This window comes from Cydia fagiglandana, chromosome 2 (genome assembly GCF_963556715.1).
Source record: "Cydia fagiglandana chromosome 2, ilCydFagi1.1, whole genome shotgun sequence".
Lineage (NCBI taxonomy): Eukaryota > Metazoa > Arthropoda > Insecta > Lepidoptera > Tortricidae > Cydia > Cydia fagiglandana.
Window position 1 is genome coordinate 9,316,867 of NC_085933.1, and position 15,075 is coordinate 9,331,941.

Here is a 15,075-nt window from a genome sequence, read left to right on the forward strand (position 1 = left end):
TCGGTTACGTGAAATTAGGGTACGTGAATCCGTGTAGATCCGTGTAGGCGTGATCACGGCTTCACGTATCTTAAGAACACGCCGGTTCGGTCCGCCCGCGACGTTGAGTGAAGATAGATACGATGCGGTCTCCAAGAGTTAGTCCTTATTTATTTTTCTCCCGGGCGTGTCGAACCTACGAGACGTGCGATAAGTATTCAACGGAACCGAGCCCGAAGCTCACGCAGGTACGGGCTACGTATCATGGCGTGTCACGGCGTGTCACGTGAATCCGGACGCGAACGCAGGTACGAGGTACGTACCTTGCCGTGTTCGTGAAATTCGTGATCTTAGTACCGCCGGGCTTAAGAACCCGTAGCTACGGATCGGCGTGTATCACGGATATCAGGAGCCCTATAAGTACTTATTAAGTAGGAACACTTTTTTCTGAAAATCCCATTAGTAGGTTAGGCCAGATAGAACCTACTATCTATTATTTCTATCTGGCGTAGGGTGGCGGCGGCTGGTGCACGACGGTGACGGGCGCGGGAACGTGGTGGTGCACCACGTTGACGGTGGTGGGAGGGGGGGGATCCGCGCAGCAGTCGCAGCACAGGCACGGGATGCAGCAACAGCAGCAAGGCCGACACGAAACGTTGCAGCCCATACTGGAAAACAACAAAACCTTTCATTCAGTGTGACTTTTAAAACGGCATCTTTCCTTTCTACAAAGCCTGTAAAACTAAATTAAAACCTAGTAAAATGAATACGGAAAAGCATTCTCTAATTCTTAAAATATGATGTACCTACTACATACTAAACTTACATGATATTCATATCTAGGCGTTTTGATCGCACTAATATAAGTAGGTATTATAGTTGACGAAATATTATTTGCACCGATTCGACATACAAGTTGTTCGAAAGATTGGTGTAAATTATATTTCGTCAACTATACCTACCTATAGAATAGAAGTAGGTAATCAGATTTTTGTATAAATTAGGAACTTGTTCCCTTCGCATATAAATGTTTGTTAACAAAGATTAGCTTGCATTTGTCTTTTCTTTGACATTGGTTTAACACTTAATAATCTTACAAATGCTTAATCTAACAAACTCTACAAAGACGTATTTAATTTATATAATAAGGTACATCTACGCAAATATCTAAGCTCAATTCGATTATGTCTTGTAAATAATAAGAAACCTGTTCTACTACTAGAATATACGACAAAACGACAAAAAGCAAACTCGTGGCAAAAACAAAGTGTCAAGGTGAAAAGCAGACCAAGGTGCAACTTATCACAATGGTTAACGTTAACGCTCGCTGCATTACCTTAAACGCGCACTGTTTTACTAAGTAGGTATCAATATTGCACTCCATATTTGTGGCCACTTCAATCACAGTCACTATTCACGAAATGATTTCACACGTATACTATACTTGGTATGTATTTTTAATACAATATAGCCTCATAAGTATAGCTAATTAGCTCTACAATGTTACTTAATGAGATTTTTAATCACGGTTAAGCTGTGGATTTAACATTTAGTCAGCATTTCGCGACGATCGCGCAACAGTCGTCCACTAAACGAGAATTACGTGCACAAATGCAATGACTCACCTTATTTATTTCTTCTAATTTTCACCTATACATAGGCTGAGGCGGCGGAGGGTAGCCTTGGTACTGCGGATGTGGATAGCCCCCGGGGGCTGGGTAGCCGGGGTACGCTCCTGGCGGAGGTGGGTACGGGTAGCCTCCGGGCGGCGGCGGCGGCTGCTCGACCACTACCGGCGGGTGATGGACGTGGACTGTCTGTGGCGGATGCTGCTGCTGTCCGCACGCGTTGGGGCACAGGCAGGGCACCAGGCAACAAGCGCTCAGCGCCAGGCAGCAAGGGTTACAACACACGTCACAGTCCCCGCAGTCGAGCGAGAAGCACAATCCCATCACGTCCGCCTTTTAACTAAAATTACACAAACCGTCGCTTTAAATTACACTCCTTATCTAAACTATAATATAAGATTATACATATAGGTATCCTTTGAAAGGCTTTTATTGCAATCAAAATAAAATTAGGTAGGTACCTATTTAATTTGTTATTCCAATATAGCGGTTATCGCTATCACATATTTGTATTATCACATGTTGGCGTTTTATCTTATTGATAAAGAGATAGCAATGTTAGTCACGCCTAGTTTTCAGAAAATAGAGCACATTATAATGGTCAAAGCAAAATGTAGTTATTCACAATGATACGTAAAGGGGAAAATCCTGTATCTCTACATTTAGTCATCGGTAGAATAATTTTATCATCTTTATGACAACGACTATGTCTTTTATATACTTATTTCAGAACCATGAACAATTGAACATCTGGAAGATTATACAATTAAATAAGTTACAATATATGTACATTAAGTATAAGTAACTATTTTATGCATACCTATTATGTTAATTAGGGATATCTATTAGTCGAGAAGAGACAGATTTTGAGAAAGATAATTAGCACAAACAAAACATAAATGATGACATCGTAAATAGTTTCAAGTAAGTACCTAAATTAATTGGACAAATTAATAAAAAAGTTATCAATGAAAATAAATATTTGAAAAAATAATCTGTAAATACAACCTGAAAAAAGCTGCAAAACAAACGTCACATGATTTCTAATTTCCCAAGTACATGTTTGATTAGTGGACAGGTGACTAGCAAGCGTATAAAAATCGAAGGTTATACAATAGTTATTACTTACAATACCTTTTCAAGTCAATAAGTTTCACCTTCACGTTTCAAGTAGTTGGAAAATAACAAATCCGTGTTAGTTCCAGTGTTGAAGCATTATTACTAACTGCGCGCCGGCGAGGAAAACTGGCGCCTGATGTTCACAACGCTTACGAGCGCTTCGGATCAGACTAACCAGTGTAAGAATAATACTGATTACCCACAGTTGTAACGAACGCCGAGATAAAATTACACTAGAAACTATATTACAGTCGGAGACAAAATATCTTAATTGCGTAGCGGCGATGACGTGAACGCCCGCGCAGACTGCCTACACAATCCTTGTGGGCTATCTCTCTTATGCGTATAAGAAAAACAATATAAAAACCGAGACAGGTAGACCAACAGCTTTGTTGGTCAACGTCACACGTTGGAAAATGAGAAGAAACCAACCTTGCTATTACTCACGTCCTTACCACGTAGTCTACTGAGAAATACCGAGTACTGTGACCTGCATTCAGCTACAACAAATTTAATTCAAATTTAATTTGAACATAATTTAATTTTCATTACATGAGCGCAAACCAAATATGTTACTCATGTAAGTCATGTATATCTACATACCTAATTCTAATAGATGTGTGTGTCAAATTCGAACGGCTTATTAATTGGAACTTTGTTGTGCTCACGTACATACAGTGTAAAAGCGATTTTCACCGCAATACGTTTTCAATCTAATAGCAATACGCTAAGCACTTTCAAGAACGTATCCACGGGTCGCGTTGTTTTACTTGTACAGTCGACGTCAAAGATATGTTTACACTTTTGCACCTTATTCCGTTGCAATAAGATGCAAAAGTGTAAACATATCTTTGACGTCGACTGTACCTACATAAAAAATGTGTTAATTACTTAAGTGCACTAAACTCCCTCACGCAAGCATAAAACCTTATCGTTTTCAGACATGCTAAGCGTCGAGTGCCTACGTTTGTTATGAAGCAATGTTTCACATGAGAAGCATAGGTAATTTTTATCCACATATGTTTTTTACTTAATACAAAAGTCAAAAGTCAAAAATACTTTATTCATGTAGGCCTAGTAACAAGCACTTATGAACGTTTTACATAATAATATATTATCTTAAGCTAATTATCAGAGCAATTTATTGAAGTTAATATTATTCCATAGTAATATTGGATTATTATACAGATCAAATTTAATACTAAGAATTTCACAAAAAGATCGTCAAACATAAAAAAAAATTGTATAAAAAATACTAGTCTAGAATGTTTCTAGAATAAAATCTAAATGTCAATAACAAATGTCAATAAAACTTAACAAAGAAGTACATACATTGAATTATCTATTTCGAGTCACAATTAATCCCACGTTGTTTTATCACTCATGTAGTCTTGTGTGGTATAATAAGCTTTAGAAATAAGTTTACGCTTTACATAATTTTTAAATTTATTAATTGATAATTCAGTAATATGGTTTGGAAGTTTATTATAAAATCTTACACAATTACCCATGAATGATTTTTTAATTTTATGGAGCCGTGTGAAGGGCACTGCGAGCTTATGTTTATTTCTAGTATTAATATTATGAATGTCACAATTTTTCCTAAAATTAACAATATTTTTATGTACATACAGAATATTCTCATAAATATATTGACAGTGCACTGTCATTATGTCAATTTCCTTGAATTTATCTCTAAGTGAGTCTCTATGGTTCAATTTATATATTGCTCGAATAGCCCGCTTCTGCAGAACAAAAATGGTATTTATCTCTGAAGCACCGCCCCACAGTAAAATACCATATGCCATAATGCTATGGAAGTAACTAAAATATACTAATCGAGCTGTTTTCACATCAGTTAACTGACGGATTTTGCTCACTGCAAAAGCTGCAGAACTCAGTCTACTCGAAAGAGTAGCAATATGGGGACCCCACTGAAGTTTAGAATCTAAAGTTATACCAAGAAAAACTGTACTATCAACTAATTCCAATTCCTCATCCTTCACAATGACACTTGTTTGCACATGCCTTACGTTACTACTAGTGACAAACTGAATACATTTAGTCTTTTTCTCATTTAACAATAAATTATTAACATTGAACCAATTTACTACCTTTGAAATAGCATCGTTTACATCATTGTACGCTTGTTGCTGTCGTTTGACTTTGAAAATAAGTGAGGTGTCGTCTGCAAACAATACTATGTCATGGTGGGTCTTTACAAGGAATGGCAAGTCATTTATGTAGATAAGGAACAGGAAAGGCCCCAATATTGACCCCTGTGGTACACCCATAGAGACCAATGACCCCGGTGATCGCTGTCCACTCACATCGACCCTTTGTATTCTACCATTTAAGTAGGACTTAAGTAAATTCAGTGCCGATCCTCTAACTCCATAATAGTGTAGTTTCCTGATCAATGTTTCATGACAAACGCAGTCGAACGCCTTAGACAAATCACAGAAGACACCTAAAGCATCTCGTGACTCCTCCCAGGCATCGAAAATATGCTTAATTAGCTCAACACCAGCATCGGTTGTTGAGCGACCCCGTGTGAAACCAAACTGCTTATTATGCATTAAATTATTGCCGTTAAAATGTCGTACTAATTGTGAAAGAACTAATTTTTCAAAAATCTTGCTGAATGTTGGTAGCACAGATATCGGTCTAAAGTTAGTGGGGTCAGAGCTGCTACCAGATTTAAACAAAGGAGTTATTTTACTATGTTTCATTAAATCAGGAAACTCGCCGCAATCGACACTGTTGTTAAATATAACTACCAAGTCAGGTACATGTACATATTAGGAATAAAAACTTAATATACCTACAGTAAACTAAATTCTAATTCTCGTATTGCTAAAATAACCCTTACATCGGTAGGTACTAGGAATATCTAATGACTAAGGTTCTGATTCACATTAGTTTTCACCGTAAGTGTTATACCTGCTGTCTATACGTACTACGTAGGTAATTACGTAGTTTGTTTGGTAAAGGTATAGGTAAAGGAGTCATCGGGAAAATTGTCATGACTTGACGTGGTAACGGAAACCCATTAAAACATTAGGAAACTGTTGTGTCAATATCCTTTTGGCGATAGATAATAAGCTAAAGTCAGTCGAGCTTAAAAATCTGATCTTGATTTGATATGTATTACCCCGAAATATACAAGTGCAGGTGAGGTGCACGGAGAATATTGTCAAATCAAAAAAGTTCGAATGGCTCTCCTTGACGTCGATTTTGGACATCGGAAGTCCACAGCCGGGCTACGATTGCAAGGTAAAACGTCACGGTTGCTGGGCTCAAGGTTGCAATCGAATTTGTCACTTGGATATCTGTCTATTACCCTAAGCAGTCTCCTAAAAAAGTAGGTACCGAGGTATGCTATACATACGTATTAATAATTTAAAGAAATACTTAGCCTATATATATTATTTCCACTGCTGGGTACAGGCCTACTCTCATGCATGGGAGGGATTTGGGACTTCCCATACACTTTCGATTTTTTCGCGGATGTCTGCAGGTTTTCACAGGGTGTTTTTATTCACCGAAAAGTGATAGGTAACATTTGTGTTTTGTACATAGTACCGAAGAACTCGTACAATATGTACCTATAGGTACTATATAGGTATTCTAATCTACCTATACATATGTACAAGTCAAAAACAATTTAGGTACGAAATTTATTTCGTATATTTTATTAATAATTAAGTACATACCTATACATAATTTCTGTTAATATTGCAAATGCAAATAACAACATAAGTAACAGGGCGAATTGCAAAAATTTGTACATAGTTAAGCACCTGTAATTAGTCTAAAGTTAATTGATTTCATTGTGTTACCACAGTTATGCCATTTCTATTTTTAAGTTAGATACATGAAAGTGTGTTAGCGTAACATATAGACTTATATGTGTACGAATTAAGTACAATAAATACAATACAATTTGTTAATTTTCGTAACACAAATGAATCAATTAAGTTAAGACTAATCACAGCTTCTTTAACTGCGCTTAATTACGTACATTTTTTTGCAATTCACTCGAAAGTTAAAAAACGTTCTTAAGCAATTATTGCTATTTCGAGTTTCAAAGGCGTTCAATTTTAAACAACTAATGTCCCTAGTATTTACCTACTATATGACATAGATAGGTACATAATTACGTAGGAAAATTGGTACATTATTTTTTTGTTCGACTCAGTTGATTTTAAAGGTACATTCCTCATATCATTATCAGCGTAACGCTACGTCTTACGTAGGCGAACAACGCGCGAACGCGGCGCGGCGCGGCGCGGCGAAAGCGGCCGCCGCCGCGCCGCGCCGCGCCGCCTGACATTCGCGTGCAAATCGCGCCGCACCGCGTTCGCAACGAGATCGCTTACGTAGGACACTTCTATGGGCATCAAAGGATTGATTTCGCCGCGCCGCGCCGCGCCGCGTTCGCGCGTTGTTCGCCTACGTAAGACGTAGCGTTAGAAAATCTAATACCTACGCCCGTAATCAAATTCAATAGATTTTACAGATAATCAATATTTTTTTTTTTTTTAATTTGATAAGGTATTTTCGAATGTGAGCTCCCCAAATGTGAGTGTTATACCTATAGTATAAGATACCGCTATAATTTGTACCTTGAAATATTAAACTGATATTTTCAGTCCGTTGATCTTCAATCTTATAGCTGATTACCCAATACACCAAATAGTATATACCTATAGTACAATATTTACGAGTATCGTGTATTATCGTATCTCGGACTATAAGTAAGTGGATGTCGGACATGACATTTACATGTTATAATTTTTAAGTTTGGTGGAGTTTTTAGTTAATTTGTATGAAAAAAAAATCTTATTCTACGGAAACTAACTGCCATTTAGGTACGTATGTTCCTTAAATGTAATACCTAAGTACATCCTAAGCAAAATACGAAAAAATAGGCTGTACATCCATATGTAAGATTTTTTTTCTTAGCCTATTACAGTACTATTAGTTATTCTGTGTTACAGTGTCGCACTGGGCCCACTGCTGGGCAAGGCCTTTCTCTCTTTCCCACCATTTCGTCCTATCAAATGCACTCTTTACAAAATGTAACAAGGTCAACAAAGGTGTACAAAATATAGGTTTGTAATATATTTACAACGAAACTAAACTAAAATATCGTACCGCATCTAGTCGGGCTATACTTAAATAGTCATACGTATTATGAAAACAAAGCTGCACTTTAAGGTGGAAGCAAGCCGCTTTGCATGGTGATAGTAGACGACAAAGTAAGCGATTTTTTCCGAAGCACCCAAAAATTCACCCCTTAGGAGCCGTGATTTAGCGAGGTCTATTAGGAAAAAGAAAAAAATTCCACAAGTTTCAGGGAACAACAAATATTGAAAAAAATGATATCATTTGAAAGAAAATCACTTTTTTTAACGTAAAAAAAATAAATACAAAATCTTTTCAAAGAATATTAGAGTTAAATTATTAAAAACCATTTTTTTTCTCTTTTGCGCTTTATTCTTGCAAATAATGTCTTCAACTTTGAAGAATGTCTAAATATAAATTTTTGGTTAAAGTTAAATATATTTCTTACTAAATGACGAAAACCGCATCAAAATCGGTTCGGCAGTTTTTGAGATACAAGTTTCAGAAGTTGGCTTACTTTTATTTATATGGGATTTTTCGTCTTATATAGTCCAAAAGGCGAGTAAGTCATAGTAAATTATACGTAAATTAGAAGGTACTTAATTTATCTACATTAGAGATATGTATATAATATATATTTATATGTGGAAAACTGCCATAGTCACCATCTTACATAAAAAAGGAGATATATTGAAGCCGAATTTTCCCCCATAAGCCTCCTTTCCCATACGTATAAACTATTTGCAAAAGCTTTATGCAACCGCCTAACTTGTATCCTCGTTGAATGCCAACCTCCCGAGCAGGCTGATTTCTGGAGCGGATTCTCTACAATCGACCATATACATGCGGTAAAGCAACCGGACCCTGTACATGGTTAAAGGTTAACTGGAAGTGATCCCTCAAAGGGATAAGTTCGCCTTTGTACTTCTTGCTAATTGTATGTTATTTTTAATATGTCTTTTTGTACAATAAAGAGTTTACTACTACTACTACTACTACTACATGGCCTTCGTAGATTACGAAAAATCCTTCGACAGTGTCGAGCATTGGGCGGTGTTTGACTCTCTCCATCGCTGCTCAATCGACAATCGCTACGTGGATCTGCTCTAGGAGCTACATATATACCTCGGCAAAAATACAAGTTTGGCTTTACAAACTTAGTAACCCAATATCTATCGAAAGGGGATACCATTTCAACCAAGTTTTTTACGACAGTGCTAGACGACGTCATAAAAACGCTTGCATGGGACAGAACTGGTATCAATATCCATGGGTCTTCTTGTCGCACCTGCCGCCTTTTTTGTTTGCCGAGTCCCTGGAAGATCTTCAAGGCATGGTTGAAACCCATGCTTCTTTGAATAGATCTTAAGCTGAATACGTCCAACACTAAAGTTATGACGAACATATCTAGTAAATCGATTCCAACCATTACGGTTGGGAACGAAAGACAGGAGGTGGTCGAGAAATACGTGTATCTTGGATATATTCTATCATTTGACAAAACACATCAGCAGAAGGAGATCTCCAGGAGAAGCCAGCTGGCTTGGGCGGCATTCATTATACAAGCGGACATCCTCAAACCCGTTAACATTCCATAATGCCTGAATTTCGCCTCTTTAACCAATGTGTCCTACCTACCATGACCTACAGTGCTGAGACATGAACGCTCACTAAAGAGGCTGTGTATAAAATCCGAGTGGCACCGAGAGCCATGGAGCGCGCCATGCTCGGCATCAAATTTCAAGACCGAGTGAGGAATGTCGAAATCCTACGCCGCACCAAGATGTCGGATGCGTCATCACCAAACTTAAATGGAGCTGGGCGGGACATGTTGCCAGGCAGAGTGATGCCAGGTGGGCCAAAATGTTAACGGAATGGTGGCCGCTTACAGACGAAAGAAGTGCCTGGCGTCCGTTGGCTCGTTGGGTGGACGACATTCCGAAGATTGCGGGTCACTTCTGGATGAGATTGGCTCAGGACCGGGATAAGTGGCGTACTCGAAGAGAGGCCTATGCTCAGCAGTAGGCGATTAAAGGCTGATATGATGATATTATATATTTACAAGAAGATTATTCATCTTCAGCTTCATTCATACTGGCTAAACTGGTTAAACTAGAGGATGAAATAAAATGTAGATCTTTTTTACAGATAAGTAAATATACTTTATATTGAAAAAGCAATATTTTTATAAAATTATATAAGTTATTATACGTACTTTAACGTACCTACTAATTTAAAACTTTGATTTGTCCAATATTCGGTAGGGATTAAAGTACTAATCCTACTTTTAAGCACAATGCCTCATAATTTGTTTAATGAATTTGAAGATATATGTATAAATGTTTATATAACACATAGATAAAGATGTGTTTTACATTAATAAGAAAAGCACAACATAGTTAGTACTTAATACGGTACTTAAAAGTAGTCACTAATTATAAATCATCATGTCAATAAAACTAGGCCAATTTCTGTAACATGAATCTTATGAACTACTTAACCGATTTTGATGCGGTTTTCAGTTTCTGATAAGAAATATGTTTGGTTTTATTATTAAGTACTTATTTGCAGACATTTTTTAATGTGGAAGACACTAATTGAAAAATAAAACGTAAAAGGTTTTTTTAATAATTTTACTCTAACACTATATTTCTTTAATATAATTTTATGTATATTTTTTTTACATCAAGAAAAGATATATTCTTTCGATTGACACCAAATTTATCTTAATCGGACGATCCGTGAAACTTGTAGATTTTTTTTTCTGTTTTTAACAGACCTCGCTTTTTCTCGGTTCCTAAGGGACGAAATTACGGGTGCTTCGAAAAAAATCGTTTTATTTGATCTCCACTATCATCGTGCAAAGTGGCTTGCTTCCACCCCAAAATGCAGCGTTACGGCAAAAAAGCTCCATAATTAGTAAGACTAAAAGGGGCCCACTGATTAACAGTCCGCCGGACGGTATCGGCCTGTCAGTTAGAACAAAATTTTGACAGTTCCGAACAACTGACAGGCCGATACCGTCCGGCGGACTGTTAATCAGTGGGCCCCTTAATACCTACCCACTCCAGTCCAGATATTATTATACTAATTCCAACTTTTTTTTATCTCAGATACGAGTACCTATGTAATATTTTATCACATAAGTACCTATCTCTTAGCTGATATGATTGTTCGTCGATTACTTATTTTAACGAAGAAATTGAAAAATCACGAGTAAGATATGTTGCGATTACGAATCACTCGAATCGTTGCATTTTTGAAGTAATAAAGGTATAATAACAGAAATACGATCGTTTCGGAGGAAGAACGACAAAAAACAATTATGCACTAGGTACATTAAACTAATTACAGGCATAGATATTCCTCATGTAATCATGTAAAGTTTCATAACAATCCAACATGTACTTAGTTTTAAAATGAGAACGAAACTCCGTTTGTATGGGAAGGTGAAATTTGGCCGAGCTTGCTTGTGGACAATAGGAATAATAATCTACCAAAACAACGCATTTAATAGCTATGGGTTTGTTGTGACCAAACTCTGCATAGGTACGTATATAAATCATAACATAATCACTGCTATCTAAATCCTATCTTATCGCGAGCTTGCGTCGTACAGTAGATACTCAATCAAGCTGTCAGTTAAGCTTGAGATCATCACTCACAACTCACAAGTACTCCGGCATAAAGAACTAAATCCACGTAAAAATGTTCTTGCCGAGGCAATAGTGATGAGTCATACAAAATATATACATATCGAAGCAGAAAATAACGTTTCAAAATTAATTACGACGGAAGAACCCGCGAACAGTTCGAAAAAAACCAAAGACAATGGAGCAAAAAAGAAAGTGTCTTTTCTGCGCAGATTACCAAGTATCCGTTCCACGGTGACGCCAAACCTGAACATTGTACGCCACCGTTTTCGAAAATTGAGCTGCGTCAAGGCAGAAAGCGATGATGATTGTGATGATCTCCCCATGTTGGATATGCCGAGACATAAAAGTATAGACATCAGTGTAGGCCTAGCCCGGCGCGCCTCGCTTTTCCTTTTTAGAAGAAAATCCGTGTGCATGCATCCGTATCATCCGTATACACCGAAAGTAACATCGAGGAAGATATATTTTGGTGCTGATATGAAGAAATATGCTGAATGAAGAACATATGTTAAATAAAAGTGATTATTTTAACGGCATCGTATACCTACCTATACGACGACATTAGGGATTATGGATCAGCGACTTCGGTGCTTCATATTCGTTGATACAGTTGCATGTTGTCCATGCAAAAAAATAGTAACCAATGACAAAAACATTAACAACTATACTTATATCGACCGGGATATGGACCGCGATTACTTTTTGTTTTCCAGTCGATATAAGTCTAGTGAAACTAACCGTAAATCATTCAAAACTGTTATCATTAACAACGTCATATTTCACTGTTTAACAGACGTCATTGAGCCAAGTTCCGGTATGATCGGTCTTTTGTTTGATTGTCGCTTTATCACTTACCAACGAATATCGTGTGATGTGAAATTGAGTGTTATTAGAAATATACTATTTATGCTGTCTATGAGTGTAATGTGCATGTGGGTTCCTTTGCTAAGTCTATACAGTCAGATAATTCATTCAATTACTAAAAACTACACTACAACAACACTAGGATAGTAAACTGAAACTAAATAAAAAGTGACCTCCAGTGGCTAATGCCGTAGTGGAAATGGTACACTACAAAAAAACGAAGAATACGGCTTTTGCTGAACCAAAGATTTCCTTTAGCAGGATTGATCTTTGGATCCCTAAGATAGGTTTACGAAGTGGATCCACCTGAATTTTTCATGCAGGTGGGGGAGGGGGGGTTTTAGCCTTAACAAAGTCTGAGGTTAATAACTGCGTAGGGTTTAGGTATACAAGTCAAGTTTGGTATCATTTTCGATTAAATCAAATGTCTAAATGTCAGTTCTGAAATAATATTTAGGTCAATAGATAGTAAAAATAAAAAATAAAAATAAATCTATGTAATTTTTTACGTGATACAAAATATGTTTTTCTAACTCCATAAACAACTAGCAATTGAATGCTCCTACTCTCGTTGAAATCAGACAATTTTATTTTTTATTTTTTTATTTTTTTTCGTCATATTTTTTGTACTTTTAAAGGATATTATGATATTAAAACAGCTTTAAAATGTAAAGTGAACTAAATTACTTTTCAAAGTAGCGTAAATCACAAGTCATTAAACATTTTCTGTGATTTATGCTACTTTGAAAAGTAATTTAGTTCACTTTACATTTTAAAGCTGTATATATAAATGCAAGTGTCCTGACTGACTGACTGACTGATTCATCAACGCAGAGCCGAAACTACAAAAGCCAGAAAGTTGAAATTTGCACACCAGATTACATTTATAAAGTGTACAAGAGATAAGAAGCGATTTTGAGAAATTCAACCCCTAAGGGGGTTAAAAAGGGGATGAAAGTTTGTATGGGGTTAAAGTTTTCTTTTAAGCTAGGAATTTGAAACTTCGTAAAAAGATATATTATTAAAATACAAGAAAACTAATTTCAGCGTTTTTGAAAATTCATCCCTTAAAGTGGTGAAAAAGGGGTTGAAAGTTTGTATGGATATCAAAATTTTTTTCGAGTGCGGGACTTGAATCTTTGTATTTAGGGATATTATTAGAAGACAGGAAAAGTGATTTCAGCGTTTTGTAAAATTCATCCCCTAACAGGGTTAAAAAGGGGTTGAAAATTTGAATCCATTACAAATGCCTTGAAACTTCTTAGAAAGGCATAATAGCCGATTACAAAAAAAAGTGATTGCAATATTTTTGGAAATTCAATCCCTAAGGGGGTTAAAAAGGGGATGAAAGTTTGTCTTCGGGTGCAAATTATATTTTAAGCTAGCAACTTGAAACTTGGTCAAAAAGTATTAAATTCAAGTACAAGAAAACTAATTTCAGATTTTTAGAAAATTCATCCCCCAAGGTGGTGAAAAAGGGGTTGAAAATTTGTATGGATATCAAAAATTTTTTTTGAGCGCGGGACTTGAATCTTTGTATTTGGGGATATTATTAGAAGGAAATAAAAGTGATTTCAGCGTTTTGTAAAATTCATCCCCTAACAGGGTTAAAAAGGGGATGAAAGTTTGCATGGGTTTAAAGTTTTCTTTTAAGCTAGGAACTTGAAACTTTGTAAAAAAGTATTAAATTCAAATACAAGAAAACTAATTTCAGCGTTTTAGAAAATTCTTCCCCCAAGGTGGTGAAAAATGGGTTGAAAGTTTGTATGGATATCAAAATGTTTTTCGAGCGCGGGACTTTAAAGGGCCCCACTGATTAACAGTCCGCCGGACGGTATCGGCCTGTCAGTTAGAACAAAATTTTGACAGTTCCGAACAACTGACAGGCCGATACCGTCCGGCGGACTGTTAATCAGTGGGCCCCTTTAGGGCTATTATTAGAAGACAGGAAAAGTAATTTCAGCGTTTTGTAAAATTCATTCCTTAACAGGGTTAAAAAGGGGTTGAATGTTTGAATCCATTACAAATGCTTTGAAACTTCTTAAAAAGGCATAATAGCCGATTACAAAAAAAAAGTAATTGCAACGTTTTTGGAATTTTAACCCCTAAGGGGGTTAAAAAGGGGATGAAAGTTCGTCTTCGGGTGCAAATTTAATTTTAAGCTTGGAACTTGAAACTTTGTAAAAAGGTATTAAATTAAAATACAAGAAAACTAATTTCAGCGTTTTAGAAAATTCATCCCCTAAGGTGGTGAGAAAGGGGTTGAAAGTTTGTATGAAGATCAGATATTTTGTGAGTGTGGAACTTGAATCTTTGTATAAGGGCATACCTATTATTAGAATATAAGAAAAGTAATTTCAGCAACCAACATCAAAATCCACTTGACTTAAAACTTCATACAACTTGCTAAAAAAGAAAAGTAATTTCAACATTGCTTGGATATGAAAATTATAGGTACTAAAGATTTAAAATGTTGAAGATAACATTCCACGCGGACGAAGTCGCGGGCAACAGCTAGTTGTAATATGAATTTTAAATAATACGCAATTCTATTTAGGTATGTAGTTATATACCACATTGCCTCGCAATCGCACTGATTGGTCTTTGCAGTGCCGCAAAGAATAAGGCTTTACAGAATAAGAATATCCCCCCCACAAGAGATGCTCTTAAAATGCATACACTTAGGGCAGCCTACCAAG